The 18,525-nt window shown below is 34.7% G+C and overlaps 1 long non-coding RNA gene across 2 annotated transcripts in view; it reads right to left on the bottom strand.

Annotated features, from left to right (window-relative positions):
• Positions 1 to 18,525, bottom strand: part of LOC145972594 (uncharacterized) — a 162,365-nt gene that overhangs the window by 69,573 nt on the left and 74,267 nt on the right. Inside the window, exons 3-4 of one of the 2 annotated variants that reach the window (XR_014439244.1) lie at positions 4,884 to 4,994; positions 1,344 to 1,891 (exon numbers count right to left, since the gene is read on the bottom strand). This is a non-coding gene — a long non-coding RNA (uncharacterized LOC145972594). Of the gene's footprint in view, positions 1 to 1,343; positions 1,892 to 4,883; positions 4,995 to 18,525 lie in introns of those variants that run through there. The other variant, XR_014439238.1, reaches the window with a different exon arrangement.

The raw sequence follows: 18,525 nt of genomic DNA, 5'->3' as shown, positions 1-18,525 counted from the left end.
TCTCTCGCTGACTAGATTTACGAGGAGACTGCCTTAAAATTATTGTCGCCCGCTCGCCACGATTCGCTTTCGCGAACAACCGATAAGAACCGCTCAAAATTCGAGAAAACTTGCCCGGATATCAGAGCACGGTATATTTTTTTTTTATAACAAGCTTTTGTTGAGTGTCACGATGGTGTGCGATTCTCTTCAGAGTGGTGGGACAATACTATCGTAGATCGGAGGTGGATGTCCGTGCATCGTGCTATAAATTGCAATATGCAAATTTAATAAGCGCGCTGAGCTACGTCGTTGCTCATCGCGCGAATCTTCATTGCCCGCGATACCTGAAGCTCTAGCTTGCCAACAAGCGGCGTTGATGCATAACACATGTAAGATTTATAAAACAGAGTTGTATTTGATATTAATATCAAATGCATAAATAAATAAAATTTTAATTTTCCATAAAATAGTAAAAAATATATCTGTTTAAAAATTTTAAAAAAATCATCTAAAGATATTTAATATAACATATTTTTATTTTTTCCTATAAGACAAAATCAGTAAAATCGAAATGCTTGTTTAATTCTGCATTTTTGTAGGATTAAAACTTTATTTACTCAATGGATTTTCTTAAACCTTCGTTGCAATAATTATAATCGATGACTGCTATTTTATTCTTGCATTTTTACTTTACCATGAAAAAAAAATTCTCATCTTTTGAGAATATATTATAAAATATAAGATTAGAAAGAGAATCCTGTATAATATTCTAGCACATCAATAAGCTTAATACTTTACGCTATATGTGTCAGATTTATTAATAAAATGTTGCGAGAGCGTGACATAATCTGCCATGTGTTAGATAATTAAAATGCGCGACAGTTATCTGTAGGCCGCAAACGCGGACCGCGTAATAATCCGAAGATTTTAATCGCTTCCAAGACGCCGCGCGCGACCAATCGGCGCATCAACAGGAAAGAAAAATACATCATCCGTTAACGAGCACCGCGTGGCATCGCATCCTCGCGGACTCGCGCGGACGGACGTAATTACATCGTATCGACAGCAGGCGTTCCTGACCCGCGCAATGCGCGACGCTCTGTGATTTACAGTTGCGCCGCTTGAATTAAATGCAATTAAGTCGCAGTAAATTACGCGCGCGTCCCCGCTGAGAGCGGCAGATAAATCAGCGTCGTGTTTGCCTTCGCGTGTAATCGCGGCGAGGGCGACGAAGGGGAAAAGAAGCCCGAGGAACACAGGGAGAAGAACTCGGAGGAAGGAAGCAGGGGACCTCGGCAGATGAGGAGGAATACATCGCGAGGAGAACGAGGGAAGAGAGAAGGAATCGGCCGGCGGCGACGAGTACAATGCGCTTGCATGAGCGCGCGCGCGACTGTATTTACTCCTTCAAGAATCTCTAGAATGCGGACGGAGCTATACCGTAAGGGGGTGTGCACGCGTGCTGCACCCTCCTCTGTCTTCTCTGCCCTCTCGATCGTCCCGACCGTCCCTCGCCCCAGGGGCCACGCACAAATAACTGTCGGCCCGTAAACTCCCGCTACGACACTCGTGAGAGGAAGGAGCGTAACACCTATTCCACCAGCGGCAATTGGCGATCGTCGGAGGTTGCCTCGTTATAAGAATGAGATTCGCCGTTGCCGTCCGTTTTCTCGAGGTCGTCGTGCCGGCAGCGAAAATAAAACCCCATTGACGCGTAAAAATCGACGCCACTACGATATTTCACGCCGGCGACAGCCTGTATCGGCTCGGCACGCGTGCTCTTTTTGCACGCACTGTCAATGGATCTGACGTATTGATGCTAGTTTAATTGATCGACACTCACGCTGTTCGAGTTTAACGTAACGACGTGATAAATGATGGGACGACTTCTGGATCACATATTTTTTAACTGTAACAAAGGAAGAATGCATTTCTTTTTAACGAACGTTTGTTTGATAAACTATGTACATTGTTGAATTGGAAATTATTTATAAAACATATAAAAGTTATATAAAGTTCATATAAAAAAGTTATCTCTGAAATATTTATATTGAAATAATTAAATCAATCTTTTTAAGACTAAATTTTTTATACAGTACCGGAATCTCTTTTTATTTCTTTTTCTCTGTCTTCCTCTAGAGGATTAAAAATTTAATTATTTATAGGATTAAAAATTTTAATTATAATATAATTATTTATTTATAATTTAATTATAATATTTTAAAATATCAAGTATAATATTTTGCATAAAAGAATTAGTTTCCCCATCATTATAAGAAATAAAGACCCGGAAACAAAAATATTTCCAGGATACTAAATTAATATCGATGCTGATGAAGATGACAGATCATCGAATAAAATCGACTAGCAAAAGAAAAAATATTTTAATGACGTGATATCACGGTTAGCAGGTTAATAAGCTTGCGTGGGCGCATCCTAGCAATAAAGTGCGCTCTTATCCGAGTTCATCCTATAGTCCTTGCTCGCGCCAGGAAGGCATCTTCTCTCTCTTTCTCTTTCTCCAGCATTCTTTTCTTTTATTCTGTTATATACTCCGGTGCGCCGGCCTTAATTTACATATCTCTGAATCAATGCTACTACCTTGCTTTACCGGGCGCATACTTTCAGCAACACACAGCGGTTCACATTTCATGATCGTTCGCTATAGAGTGTTGCAGTGGGCAAGAAGGTTACCGGGATTGTAGGTGGCTCCAGATTTTCGCTTTTGTTGGCCACCAGCTTAGCCGGATTCATTTATGCGGATGTATGCTGCAAGGCATATCAATATCATCTCCTACGATCGTCATAAGGGTACTAGAATATCGCTTATATAGAATATCGGTATTTTAGAGGGCAATGGTAGCCGCTCATAAATATACATATTTGCCAGACGTTAAAGAAGTTACTACTATTATGTTCTTGTTTCTTCTATTATGAAATTTATACCGAATGACAGATAAAAATCTACATATGTACACAGCAATCTACATATATGCTAAAATACAATCTTAAATAATGTAAAAAAAAGAATTATTTAATATATACATATATATATGTATTAAAAAATAATGTAATATTTGAATTAAAATAATGCGTTTAAACATGTCTATATCATATATTTAAATTTTGTGGTTAATAAAAGACACAAACACACACATACTTTCTCTTTCTTTTGCGTTAATAATGAGATCGAGCTTAGAATCTATCTAGAATCGAACTTATGAAACTAGTTATTCTATCCGATGATTTTATATTTTTTTAAATTAGATAGTTATGAATTAAAATTCTTAGATAAAGAATATCTCTTAACAATTATTCGATGCTTTATATCTATAGAATAAACATTAGTGTTTAATTTAGAATATAATAAAAAACACACATTGGGTATCGATAATCTAACAAATGCATTTCACCAAGAATGCTAATTACATCTAGATAGAAAATCAATAGTTGCGAATCGAATCGGCAATCTGTCATTTGCTACCAATTATTGTTTTTACACCTATTATTCTTGTTGCTCATCGTGTTTCAGGAAATACAGAATAAAAAGTAAAATACTAACTATTATTGGCAAATTTCCCAATCGACTTTCTCCGATTATCCGCCAGCTGACTTTACGTTTCCGTTTCTTCCTTGCAATACAAACGTTGACCAAGAGAAATCTTACATTATTAATCAGTCATACACTCCAACTACTGAGTTCTACATTTCCCGTATATATTTAACGTTGAATGCATCTATTTAATCGTTCATGTCCTGTTTACATCAATAACTATTTTTTATATTTTCGATAGATTCGAAATCAGACAACCTCATACAGCGCTAAATGAGGATAAGGATCTAAGTGCTGACATCACATAGAATTGATCGTGACTTGGAGATAAATCTCGATGTGTTGTTGATAATTATATCATTCGATAAATTCAACAACAAAGTTTCAAAATAATTTTTTTAATTATTCATTCATATGTTGCATTACGAGTACTAATCATTTTTCGATTTATTTTACAATACATGTACGCATTCTAAATTGTAAAACTATAGTATTATGGCAAACATATTAAGTTATCACAAGGTAACGATTTAGAAGAATGATCGTAAACAAGAGCTAAATTAATATAATTGCGGGGAGTTTGAAAAAAATACGTATCACGGATTTTAATACGATTCAACAAATTATTATTGACGTCAAAGAATTAAAAATTAAATGATTTTGTTTACCTTTAACACTAAATAACGATAATCTTGCTTAGGGGAAATCCTTAGATTAGATCTCGAATTAATTACATAATGCAATTATTTTGCTTATTGTTCACGGTTGCACGTCATTCCGTGAGACCATCAGGGTCTTTCCTAGAACGTCACTGCTGAGCGCAATTTGCGTGCCCAACATCGCGTGCAATCGTCCTGCCGAAGGATGACTAGTCGATTTTTCGCATAAAACGTGTACTTTCGAATTCGAAAAGAATATGTCGCAAACGCGAATACGAATCATTTTCTTTTTATTTCACGACATGCATATCTTCGGTTTATTTGTTCGTTATTATGTCTGGTATAGGTCCGTCTACCTTGAGGCTTTAAAGAACATGTACGCGTCTTTCATCGCCGTTACTTAACATGCTTGCCACGTAAAATCTCGTCCTGGGTGATAAAAATATTGAGCTCCTAACGAGAAAGGACGTGTAAATCTCTAATATCGTTCTAAACGTCGTTTCCGCAAGCAACAGTGCAGTGAGCAACGAGAAAAGTAAGTAAATACCACGGTGTACGTTTGCATGAACTCTCCATCGTGGACTCGGCGATGCAACGAAGCTCGGCGGCCAGAGATTAGGCCCGTTGAAGGTGCGCCTCCATTCCATTGCACAGGTTTATTTAAATACATATTAATATTTAATACTCACAGTATGTTTAAGTGGGAGTTTCTCTTGTCGGTCGGCGGGTCCCATGTAATTACAACCAGCCCACATCCGTGAACGAAACGAAAAAACGAGTGGAGAAGACCCGGCTCTGCCCTGAAAAGAAAAACAACAAAGTTAACGTCAGATTTTGACGTTTGGTGCCATCTTACTCTCGTATGGAATCTAGAATGAACTCGGTTGTTTCATTGTCAATCAATCGAAGTGACGTGAATCCTGATCGTCGAAATTCTGCGGTAGACGACGATCGTGCAATTAAGATAGAGACAAAAGAACAGATTGCTAAGATAATATCAGGGATGGGCCGGCATCTCTTGTGAAAACAAACGTTGTCTTCGTGTCATCAACATTCTTGACCAAAGTCATTACCGTCGCTTTTGTATCCGGCGTCTGTAATATTTGTACCAATAAACGATGAGTAACAAGACGAGAAGGAATCCCCGCAAAATGATGTATCATTATGCGTATTCGTTCTCGTAGCGGCGGCACTGAGGAAAGAATGAAAAGAAATCGAGGAGAAAGAAGGAGACCTGAACAGCGAGAGGAGGGCGAGAGCGTAGCGTTTTTCGCGATTTTCTCACGAGGATAATTTCGACGATTAGCGCAAAAAACGGGGTCCACTGCGCGGAGCGGTGAGCGCGAGAAAATGACAGACAGAAATTGTTTTGCCATGCCGTATAATTTGCAGGGCCGCAGCCATCATGTATCATTTACACAAATTATAAATTCGTTATTTTACAATTATCATAATGCACTTGACCCGAAAATACCGATGACCCAGTCTCACCGCTGTCAGTACAGATACGCGACACGTACACACAGTTTCTGCAAAAATCTTCAAAATACCTTGCCACTTAAAACCATGTAAGACAACCGATATTCCCGCATCCGAAAATCACGCACAAATATCACTATAGAATGATCTGTAAAAAATAATATATACACCATAATTTTTAATGATAATTTAAATAATTTAATTTAATTTAATAATTTAATTTAATTTATTTCCTGTCATTTAATATTGGCAAATACTGATTTAAACTTAATGCTGTTAGACAAATTATTTATTGTTTCTTCTTATCTAATATTCATTCTTACAAGATATTTTATGCTTTATCATTTTATTGTATAAAACTCCAATTATCAATTTGCGTGGAAGAATACGCCAAGAGATTATATATCGATATCTTAATTTTATTGCAACAACTTAAGCGATAAATATATATTTGATTCATATCCGGTTGTAAATCCTGAAGTTATTATCTGCCGTGAATCCGCCCCTGTGCCCATGACTCGTATTCTGCCATGCGGAGAATCGACCTGTTGTATTGAAGAGGAGTCTCACGGAAGCTCTCCGATCAATTGTGAAGATCGTGAAGGATCGCGGTTACTGTCAAGTGTATTGCCAAGACCGCTAGTGTATCGTAACCAGTCTGCGGCGCGACTGGAATTAATTCGTTTCACAGCGTGAGTGCGCGCTCGCTCGCACGCGTTGCATCCATCGTTTTATCAGCCTCGTAAAAGGCTTTAAACATGTGCTTTACGGAGACATTATCATGGGATTCGTTACGTAGTCACGGCGACGATACAACTCCGGCTAGTTTTACGAGTGACTTATGCATTTAAACGCAATCATTATAGCCTTCATTGCGAACTTTCGCCAACGCGCTTAAATGTATTATCATGCAAAGGTGATAGGATGTAATCATGTTGTAATCATCGCGAAATTTATTCAGAGGAAAATATCGCGCAAATGTATAACTGTTTATGAATTTTACGTCACATCATTTATAATGCAAAAAATCGAAATCATAAATACATACTATTTTGCACAGATATAAATTGATATAATTTTCAAAAGAAAGTATTTCTTCTTAAATGAAAAATCTGTACTGTAAAATTAAAATAAACAGTAATTATGGTCCTTATGTAACATAAAGTATGGTATCTATTGATGCTAAGAATTGCTGTGAAGCTAAAAATAGCACGAATCCAACAAAATTACATGCAATACTGCCGACAAATTCTTTCGCTATGAAGTCGGGGATTTCCTACGAGTATCTTAAGATCATCAGATAGACGATAATTTGCGTCTTACGTGAAAAGTCGGAAATGAACCAGTGTGTCATACTTTACTTCCGGTCGATCCTCTTCCAATTATGGTGATGTGAAATGGGCGTGCGCGGATCTCTTCTCGGAAGATCCGATTCGATCGGGAGCAAATATTTATACGCGATCATACAACGTCGTCACGACGTCATCATGACGTCGTATCGACGATGACGCAAGGATGCTTCACCGAACCGTGATAAGCCGTTCATTCATGCAAGCAACTCGAAGTATACAACTAGGGATGCCTGCAGCCTGCAGAAAAGCGACGTTAATTTTCATCTATTTTTAGCGCTTCGGCACGCCTCGCATATTACAATAGAAAGCGTAAAATGGCGAAATTACTCACGTTTCAACAGACAGAAGAAAGTCTACCAGCAGAGCTGGATTTTTCAAACGAATTCTATGACGATACGTTTTCATAACAAGCGACCTTCCACTGTCGCAAAGTAGAAGATATATTACGTTGGTTAATGTTACGTAGACCGGAATTCTTCTTGGTGCCAATTAAAAGTACAACTATTCTTATGATGAAAAATCTCTTATGCTCGATTGAAATAATATTTCAAGATTTACTATTGCAATAAAAATGACCGTTAATGAGAATAAAAAGTAATTATGTTATTAACAATTTATGTAGAACAGAAATATTTTTACATTTGATTATAAAAAAAATTCAAATATTTACCTTCATATTTAAAAATTTTTTTAATCAAAGTATTGTTGAATATTTCAGATATTAGGTACGTTCTTTCAAAGATTATTTATTAGCGAAGCAGATAATATGTTCGAGATGTATATTTCATCGAGTGTATCTTTGTAAATATAAGGCTAGAATATTTATAAATAATCTTTATTAAAAATGTGTACATATATACATCTGGGGTAGAAATTTATCAGTGGGACATCCAGACAGATTTGCATCGACTCTGGACTAATGGACATGTCATCCCATTATTAATTGCAGCCACGAGCGACCTAATTCAATCGGTGCCTTGGTCAACTTTCGACCGGCGGTGCAGATAATCGCTGTACCGATTAACACGACCCATTAGATATTGAGAATGTTGGATGACAGCTGATAGCGGTTGACGTTCGATATAATCGAAAAGAATGAAATGACTTGAGGCGTTCGAAACGGCGGCGACCACCATGCTTGCATTGATAACGTCATTCTGTCATCATAAAACTCTACCATTCATCTCCGTATGTTGCGAATGAAGAATGTATCGGACATATTTGGGCAGTCACCGAACACTGAGAATTATTTTTTACTTTAAGTCGCACTCAAGGGGACTCATGTTCCGTATATCTCGATACATTATTCCTCCTTCTGCGTTATGCGTTATAGTTTTCTCTTTACGATTACATAGATATGTATTTTCGAGGATTAATCCGAAAGAAAGAGTTCTTCAATCTATGAATCTATGAAGAATGCAATAAATTCTATTGCAATAAATCAATAGCGTTCGCAAAATAAGAGAATGAACTGCCATACATTAAAATTAAAATTACAGAAGGTATCAATGATATTTTGGATTAGACATTTTCTAATGTATCGTGTAGATATTTGCGCATCATGACTGCTGCATTGACAATGAAAAAAATTAAAAATGTTGTCACTGAATAATTTTAAAATTTATTAAGACTAAATATATATTTTAGAAGGCGTGTTATATGATATGTTATAGAAGACGTCAAAATAATACCTTCCACTTTTATTAATCATTTCTGATATATCGTGTACAGATATTCGCGTATTATAATTATTGATTTAAAAAAAAATCAATCGAAAGGACATTATTAACACTTTTTGTATAATACATTTTATTAATTTTAGATTTAATTTTAATGTTTAAATTAATATGGAACTGTTTTATTACAAACGCTGCTCTCCCAGGACCTATACGCAATAAATTTATGAATATTCGACTCGAGCCAAAAATGCCTCACCCGGAAATGGAAAGCATTTCTATTGCCTTCCGTAATTCGACTGTTGAAGTCGTCGCGCGACTAGATCGTAAATGTCATCAGCAATGTGAAAACGCTGATTCATTCGTTATTTGCCAATGCACCGATTCTTATCTGCTAGACGTCGTAAAGTCCCGCGCAAGTACACTGACTCACCTCTTTGGCACATTAATCGACGTGTCAATAAGCAATATATAGCGATTCGATCTCGCGAAATGATCCCGTGTACATAGTTGCACGTACATGGCACAACGATATTACGGAAGAATATCAGAATTAACGTCATCGTAAAGTGTATTGCACACAAAATGTTTCATATTCTCGATCTAAACGCAATCTCGCGCATTCACGTGACGCTCTTATCTCTTACGCGCTATTGAACTATACCTACCACCGAAGACAGGCTGAATTCATGAATGGAAAGGTGCCGCTATGTATGTACACCTCCATGCTATCAGAGAAAGAGAGAAAGAGAGAGATACCGCCCGCGTACGAAAGTTCGCGGAAGAGAAAGTTTCTCCTCCCTCCCCCACGAAGATGACATCACCGCTACCATGGTCATGGTCTCTACCGATTCCGGATCAAAGCGTATCGAATCCGAAAACTTTCCAATAACCTTTATATGCTACTAAAGCATTTAATTCTCAGATAAATATTCGTTATTAAAGAGAGAGTTAATCTTTTTATCCTATCTTTAAAAATATTGTAAATATCGAAGTAGAACATTTGATAAAATAAATATTTTACATTATAATTTATTTTCAATACATATATGTTTTTACTTTACAAAGAGAGTTTTTCACTGTTATAGATACTAATATCTATTGACTGATTAGTTTATATACGACCAACGCAGAGATCGTGTTCCAACCTACCGCCTTCCTTCGCAGGGACCTACCGGTTTGCAGTTTGAACTGCAATGACTCTTGCTCGCCTTCTTCTTCTTCTAGCGGTATACGCTTGTCTGGGAACAATGGGACACCAGAAAAGTGAATGACGTCACTGAATACAACATCGAATCCTACCTTCTATGGTTTTCAATCTCAAAAGTTCACGCTATACCTACGTACAGTTGAGATAGCATTTATATGAAAACCTTTCCGATTCTTACGCACACAATATCATATATATTAAGAGTCATATTAAATCTATTATATTAAGTTGCTAAAATTAAGAAAAAACACAAATTGTAAAATCTGAATCACGAAGAAAGTCATAAATTGAACAAAATTTACATTTAAATAAAAAATGCAGTTACATATTCGATTATATTACAAATTGGCAAACATAGCAAATTTTACCTCTTCACACATATCTAAAGTTTCATTTTTAAATATCACAAAAAAGAGAAAATAACAATGTAATAATAATATAATAAATAATAAATAATAATATAATATTTTAATATGATATAATAATTGTCTCTTTCCGAGATATATATATCTATTATAAATTAAATGAAAATTGCAAAATATGCAAGTTGAAAAATCATAATAAACCTTCAAGCTTCTCGATGACTGTAAATGCGATTTCGGAAAAAAATTCAATACGGCTCTAGAGAGACTCCAACTGCGGCGCGGTTCTCTCAGACCCTCGTAATCTTCGTAGTTCTGTTCCCCTCATTAGGGAACTGGACGTGGAAGGTAATTGATACTTTCATAACCTAGCAGCATTTCCACCTGCGAATAGCTGAGTTTTTGCCGCGGCCTCGTTAGAGGTGACAATAAGTAGTTACCTGTTTCCAGGTAGGTACCTGCTCTGCTCGCTTGCCTATCGTGGAACGTCGCGAGCTGAAAGACGATGCAATTGCACTAGCATTATTACGACTATGATTTTGCGATACGACTTTGTACTTTTTGCTATATACGGAATTCAGTAAGCGTCGTAATGATAAATCAAACATATGTATGTAATATTTTAAGGCAAATTTCGATTTTTTGAGTATATTCCAAGAAGATTTTTAAACATAAATACTATTGTGTGTATGTGTGTATATTCAAAGAAAATTATTGTACATATAATTTTCCAATTTTACGCACGTATTTGTTAATTTCTTATGATATTACTTTTGTGCAAAATTATTGGATTCTTTTAAGTATGATATATGCGCGTACATCTCGGATCTAAATCATTTCATGATTTTAAAGTATCTCTCCAAAACAAAAAAAGTCAAATATTTAATTTATATAAATATGTTTAAATTTTATGTTTATATAAATATGTCTATCGTCCAAACTGTAACAAAATAATATGATTACAAATATGAATAGAAATGTTAGAACTTTCTAATATTCAATTAAAAAAAAATAATTGAAGTTCTTTAACCTGAAGAACTAGAAAGTCTTGTAAATCACACAGAAAGCATACATTAATTTATTATAGAAATATCTATAATATTTCTTTATTTAATTTTTATATCAAAATATTTTCTATTATTATATATATTGTATTATATTAAAATATAAAAATAAATATTAAATAATTAAATATTAATTAATAATAGTTAATATATAATTAAATATTAATTAATAATAGCTAATATTTAATTAAATGATAATTAATAATAGTTAATAATTAATTAAATATTAATTTTTAATAACTAATATTTAAACAAGCTATTTCACATACACATATAATTGCTTTGGCTTTTATGTTTTTGCATTTAATTATTTTCTATGTAGATAATATACTGAACTTCTAAATAAGCAAACTTATATATATTAAATAAATTGTATATCGTAATTTTATTAATAAAATTATTTTTTTATGATCAGAAATGGACAGATCGCTCATTTACACAAAAATCACAGTCTTATTTAAGCTTTAGTCTGTAGATCCGAGTGTTTGCTGTGATTTATAAAATACATTCGTATATATAATGCAGCTCACGTTGCTCAGCAACAATCATTAAGGCTAGAAATCAAGTCAAATAAATGACAGAGCCTTCATACTCAAGGTTTACATTTACTGATTTTTGCAGCCTACAGTTACGTTATACAGCGGTCACACTCGGGCCGCGACAACTCTTTCGCATCCAACTAAACTAATGATCCTATCTAATTATGTAAGTTATTCGTTACTGCGCGTATGTACGTGCGTGTAATACGTACGAGGGTTTACAAATTAGACGCCGTTACGAGATGCGTGTATACGAGTGTCGGCGCAACACTAATCACGGTGATTGCAGGGGAGTGCAAATCGTCGGCGGGATAATATTCCGTGTAATTGGTTCAGCTCCTGTCAATCTGTCTAGCTGCCGGACGATGTCTTAACCGAACAGTCGCTATGTGTGCGTGAGGGACGCACGCATTTTCGCAAACTATCTCAATACCTCTATCATCCGTATCCGTTCGTGGAATCTATTACGCGCCACGATCTTGCGCCTTCCTGAGCAATTGAATCCTAGTCAATCGTGATCACGACAGGATCTAAAATCGTGCGTCATTTCAAGTTAACGTGTCGATGATAATTTTATCAGCAGGACGTAATTTACCACTGTGATAAGCGCGTTGTATTTGGAAATGTATGTAACGTGCAATAAAAATATTGGCATGCACAAATCTTTCTGATCTCATTAATATTCATATTAATTAATATTAATATATTAATATATTAATTAATATTAATACCATCAATAATCTACAGGTATACCGCTCCATATACGAATACTTTTTATTTGCATTTTTTGTGAAACTCTTTAGAAGACGGATACGTTTTTTGAAAGATAGGATTGCGACGAAGTGTCAGCGATGCTTTCGTCTAATTCTCTAATTCATATTCTCCATTGTATTTTTTGGTTTTTCGCTCATCCATTTTAAAGAAATCGATTTAAATCATTTATTAAACTTGGCCACGGTGTCACTATTTGATTACAAAGGAAAAAGAAGACCAGTAGCAAAACTTGCCTTCACGTCCATTCATTACAATAAGTTATAGCGGAATCATTATTTTTTGTATAGATTTTTAAAGAAGATGCGAACAGAACAATGGACAAACATGCCCAGTTCACTGTTTCTTATTATACATCAGGAGGATATATATTAAAAAATAAAGCTTGCGGAAGAATCGAATTGAAGAAGAACCATATTTCAGAATCGGACCATATTATGCGTTGTGTCGGCACTGTTCTTTGCCGATGTGTACAGTTCCAATATCGGCAAAGATACAAAGAAAATACAATGCCAGCACAACACATAGTTCAATTTTGAAACATGGTTCGGTTCTATGCATTTTCAATGTACGATCTCCTGATACATAATAAGAGACGTGGTGCCTGCCCGTCGTGCGTTTGTCTATTGTTCTGTTCGTATTTTCAACTATATACATATATATATATATATATATATATATATATATATATATATATAATTAAATATCTGATTCTCTTCATAAAGAATAAAAAAAACATTAAAATATGTAGCTGTGCAACATATGCAAATCTCAAAGTGAGAAAAGTTTATTAAGAAAAATGTTTGAAAATTGCACTGTATATTTTTTTGAATATTAAAAATTTTTATATTACACAATACTTATACATTCACGATATTCATGGAAAATTTACATTCTCTCTTATTTATTTACTTGATAGATGATCTCAGTGAATAGGATTTGTTACGATACAAATGACGATAATTTACTGCAATATCCATAAGATTGTGTGTTGTTATGTTCATATAGTTATTTCAATATACATGCACTTCTCTGATAATTCATTATGCAAGCATCATAATATTAGCGTCATAAGACTATCATCTGGTATGATCGAAATTATGCATAATTATGGGAACTTTACATAATAAAACATTATTCTAAGGTAAATTTTGCATGATACTATAACAAAATGTTTATCATTCATGTGCTGCTAAGAAGTGTGACCCAGTACATGAGTAACGATGTAACTGATAATGAGATATCACGTTGCTGAAACTTTGCAAAGATATAAACATGACTCATGTAAGATTAAGCATTAACTTCATAATTTTTACAAAAAAATGAATTATTATATATATATATATATATATATATATATATATATATAATGTTATTGAGACAATATTTCATAGAAATGTGTTTGTATGTTTATGATAGAAGATAAATTAATTTTAATAACTATTAATACGATTTACATATTTAGATCACGATCTTTTTATATCGTCATATGTCCTTTTTTAATCGTTAATTACAATTTTTAATTAAATCTAATTTACAATCTAATCTCGTAATTTAAGATAGGTATAATTAAATTTAATTTTTTTTTAATAATATTTTTAATTCATCGTAATTCTATTATTAATTTTTCCTCTATTCTTTTCTAATGCACATACACAGAATTAAAATATTTAATTGTAATTTTAAGAAAACGATGACACATTTTTATTCTATATGTATACGCACGCATGAACATTTTATATCCATGATTAAATAACGGATAAATTAATGAGGATAAAGACGAACATATTCTTAAAGAGAAAAGCACAATAGAGATGTTACAAATTGAAATAAAGGTTTGACGATAAAGAAAAGATTATTTTAAAATATAAGTTATAAATTTTTGACTAAAGAGTATGTGTGTAATTTCTGTCAACAATTTCGTTTTCTAATGTTAGTTCAAATAAGAGGGAACATTTTTAAAATGATACATGTTTAACATTAATATCCTTCCTGCCTTGGTCAATAAAAGATGATTATGTGCGGATATTTTTTTTCTTGAAAAATTATCCGAAACCAAGGGAAAAAGAAAGAAAGAGAGAAAAAAGAAAATTGCGATGGAGAAGGGAATCCTTTAATTCTTATTGGCCGAGAAGAGAAAATTGTGATGCTGAGGGGAATCCTTTAAGAATTCTTATTGACCGAGAAGTGAAAATTGTGATGGAGTGGGGAATTCCTAAAGGATTTCCCTCTCCGTCACAATTTTCCCTTCTCTCTCTCTTTCTTTTTTCTCCCTCGGTTTCGGATAATTTTCCAAGAAAAAAATATCCGGACGTAATCATCTCATGCCTGCAAGTTTCCGCAGGAGGCCTTATTCTTATTGGCCGAGAGCAGAAAACGCCCACAAGCTGCGTACTTATATAATACTCTAGTGCTATGTGGAGTTCATTCATAGTTCCACTCCAGCCTAGTCATTCATTAACCCGATACGACGGGAGTGTCCTTACGGAGCGTGCGCTGATCGCAACTCTCGATCACTCGAGTGACCCGCTTTAAGCTCGCCCGCGCGTGTGCGTGCGGCTCGTCCTACGGCACGTGAGATCAAGAAGTACAAAGTAGTCAACAAGGTGAATTAACATCGAGCAAGGAAAATGCGGCTAGGTAAGAATGACGCATGATTATATTATACTCGCTTTCAAATGAACGAGAAACAGAACCTGTCTCATCAGAGTAAGCATTTTATGCACAAAATAAAAATTGCATCTTATTTATAAAAATAATATTGAGTGCAATAAATAATATTTTTATCATTAAGATTATTTTTATTATAAACATTTATTTTTATTAAGATTTTTATAAAGATTTTTTTAACTATTTTATTTTTTAATATATTTTAATATATTTTATTTTTTAATACACATTGGAAAGTATCTTCAACACGATATCGTTCTTAAAGTTAATTAAAGAAGATAGTGTAATAAAATGCTTTCGTCTGATGATACGTGCATGATGTTTACATAAATGAACAATTATTTCCTACATAACTCGTTTACCTATACCGATTAACATAATTGATAATTGCACGTTATCACTAGCTTTTGTTTCTCTATACAATATCGATGATAAAAGCTATCAAGATAAAAGGAATTATAATCTACTAATTGTAAATAATAGCTTCTTTATAATGTTTTGTTTTTATTCAAATCGCAATACATTGCATTTTTGCGATAACATGATTTCAGTGCAAATTACACGTTTTCCTCCACTAATAACGGCACTTCAGAAATAGCATTGTTAAAAAAAGTGTTTGTTTTTTTAATGGGACGGATGAATTTCACGGCTCATCCCGTATTAAACTGACGCAAATACATCTGCAACAAATTGCTCACGCCATGATCGCTTCGGAGAGTGTTCGAAGCAAGGCATTAATGTTGTCCAGTAGAAACCGATCTCTCGCTGATCCTTTATACTCGCATTGATTGTGAAAAGCGACAACATGAAAAGAAACGCGGCGCTTCATCTCGTTTTTCTCCGCAACAGGCCAGGGAATCTTGCAATCATGAAATCGACCGACAACTATTCGAATGATTTTACACAAGAGAACTGTGTAATGTACTCATTCAACAGTGTTTCTCTGAGAACGCTCACTTTTCTTCTGCCGCGTCTACGCGTCGCCTATGGCGATCGGTGCATTTCACATAATCGTGATATGTAATTTCACTTTTGTCATTTTATGAAATAGATTGCACAACATAACGTAATCATTTATCATAACAGAATAATAGATGAAGCTTTAATGATTGAGTAATTTGACACGATAACACAATAAATAAACAAACTTCCACGTGCCACACTTATCTCCGTAAATCATTTTCTGGCGCCTGTACCATCTCGAGCTACCTGTCGACTATCGTCTTTATCGCGACGTGGGTAAATGCGAGTATGATTTCTGATGTTGCTCCTGACGTGGCATTCGCCATATTTATATGAACGCGCTACAAAGTATATGAGCAAAATACGCATACGCATAAATTTGAATCAAATTACTGATCAAATTTATCTTAATCTTATCGCATTGTAGGCCGAATAAATAAAGTGGCAATCGATATATCCACAGAGGCAGGAAGTAATGATTAAACAAAAAGGCCCCCTTGTACTGACACATAATCTTGCTTAGTCTCCTGTCAATATTTTTACGAAACCGCACGTTGTAATTGTTAATATGTATGGAAAAAAATATATTAATTAATGAAGTTAATCTTATGTGCTATGATAATTATTTTCCATTACAATATAATTATAAAAGATATCAATCTTAAAATATATAAATGTCTTTTAGGAAGTTAATGAAAAAAATTTCTTTTAATGAAAAAAGTAGCAATTAAAAATAAAATCCATATATGGAATAATTTCTCGCGACATTCACAATCTTTCTTCACACACATTTTTTACGTACATAAGCTTATGCCGACCAATCAAAATTAATAATCAGCAATCAGATTTAACCAATCAGATCGAGAATTATTCTAAAGATGGTGGGACAGTATACAGAAAAAAAAATAATAAGTGAACCGAGCCAAGGACCAAGTAGCGCAACAGTGGAAGGCATTTCCGTTCTGCCGTACACAACACTAGCAAAAACTCGACATTACTATCGACAGTGGGATTAAGCTCGTACCTCATGTCGACAGATCGGCCGATTTCAAGAGTTAGCCGAGCGTAGCGAGAATTTTCCATTTTCTCCCATTAAAAGAAAAAAGGAGTGCGCCATTTGCTCGGAAATAGCCTGTAGCTTTATCGGTTATGAGTTACATAATGGAAACGTTAAAAATATGTAATTTATACAGAAACCAAGAAACTCGGGGAAGACCCAACGCAATATTTCCCTGACGCCGTCCGATTCTTATCGGAAAACTTTATAACGTCAATACAACCGTTTTCGATGCCGTCTTCGATAAGGCGCGAAAATGTAAATGGGTATTTCAGACATTGAAATACGCGATAAAGATGACGAGATTCAATATTTATACGTCTATGATAGAAATATAACAAGTTAACGAAATTGAAATTTAAATTAATAAAATGCATTAAATTTTAATACGCAATATATTGTAACAAATTAAAATTGTAAATGCATTAACAAATTTTAATTAGTTTTGATGTTTATTGCATGTATACTTTGCCTTCTCTTATCTGACGTTCTGGATCTTAAGTATAAATCATATACGTTACATATGCTAATTTATTAGGTTGAACTTTTCTTATTTTTTATGTCAAACATACCGTTTTACACGTGTACGTGTATACTAAAAAATATATAATATTCATAAATGTACCATTAGATATACATTTATAATTCTAATCTTGCGTGTTAGGTATCGTCGTTTGACTTTATTTGAGGTAAAGCGCATTTCAAAGTCTTTTTTTCGCATGCAGACATCTTTTCATCGTAGGACGGATTACCGGTCAATTAACGACGTGACACTATAATTGGCGCGGTAATTCGATCCTCTTACGGCCGGATCCTCCGAGGAAGCCCGCGCGTTTCTGGAGCCCGAGTTAAGCGACCGCGCGCACGTCGTTAAATTAAAATCCCGAGGCGTTCGCCGGCACCGACGTTGCCCGCAGCCACGAGACCATCCCGGCGCTGCCGTCTAATTTGTAGCGCATAATATTCGAATAATTTGCACGCGTTAATGGAACCGGCCGTGGGTTCCTCGCCGGCTACGGCGCGCGGAATCACCTTGCAAATATTTGCCTGCAATAAAAGTGATCCGACCCAATAGGTGTCGGACGAAATCACCGGAAATCGTGGCGAGAAAACACGAATGCGATATCTTAACGTGTATCTCTGGGTATTTAAAATGTTGTTGTTGTGTGCGTAGTTTTTTATTTATAA

Source organism: Camponotus vicinus, unplaced genomic scaffold (genome assembly GCF_025532165.1).
Source record: "Camponotus vicinus isolate PSW18456_S1 unplaced genomic scaffold, iyCamVici1.0 SCAF_1, whole genome shotgun sequence".
NCBI classification, from domain to species: domain Eukaryota; kingdom Metazoa; phylum Arthropoda; class Insecta; order Hymenoptera; family Formicidae; genus Camponotus; species Camponotus vicinus.
This window is presented reverse-complemented; position numbering and strand designations above follow the sequence as displayed.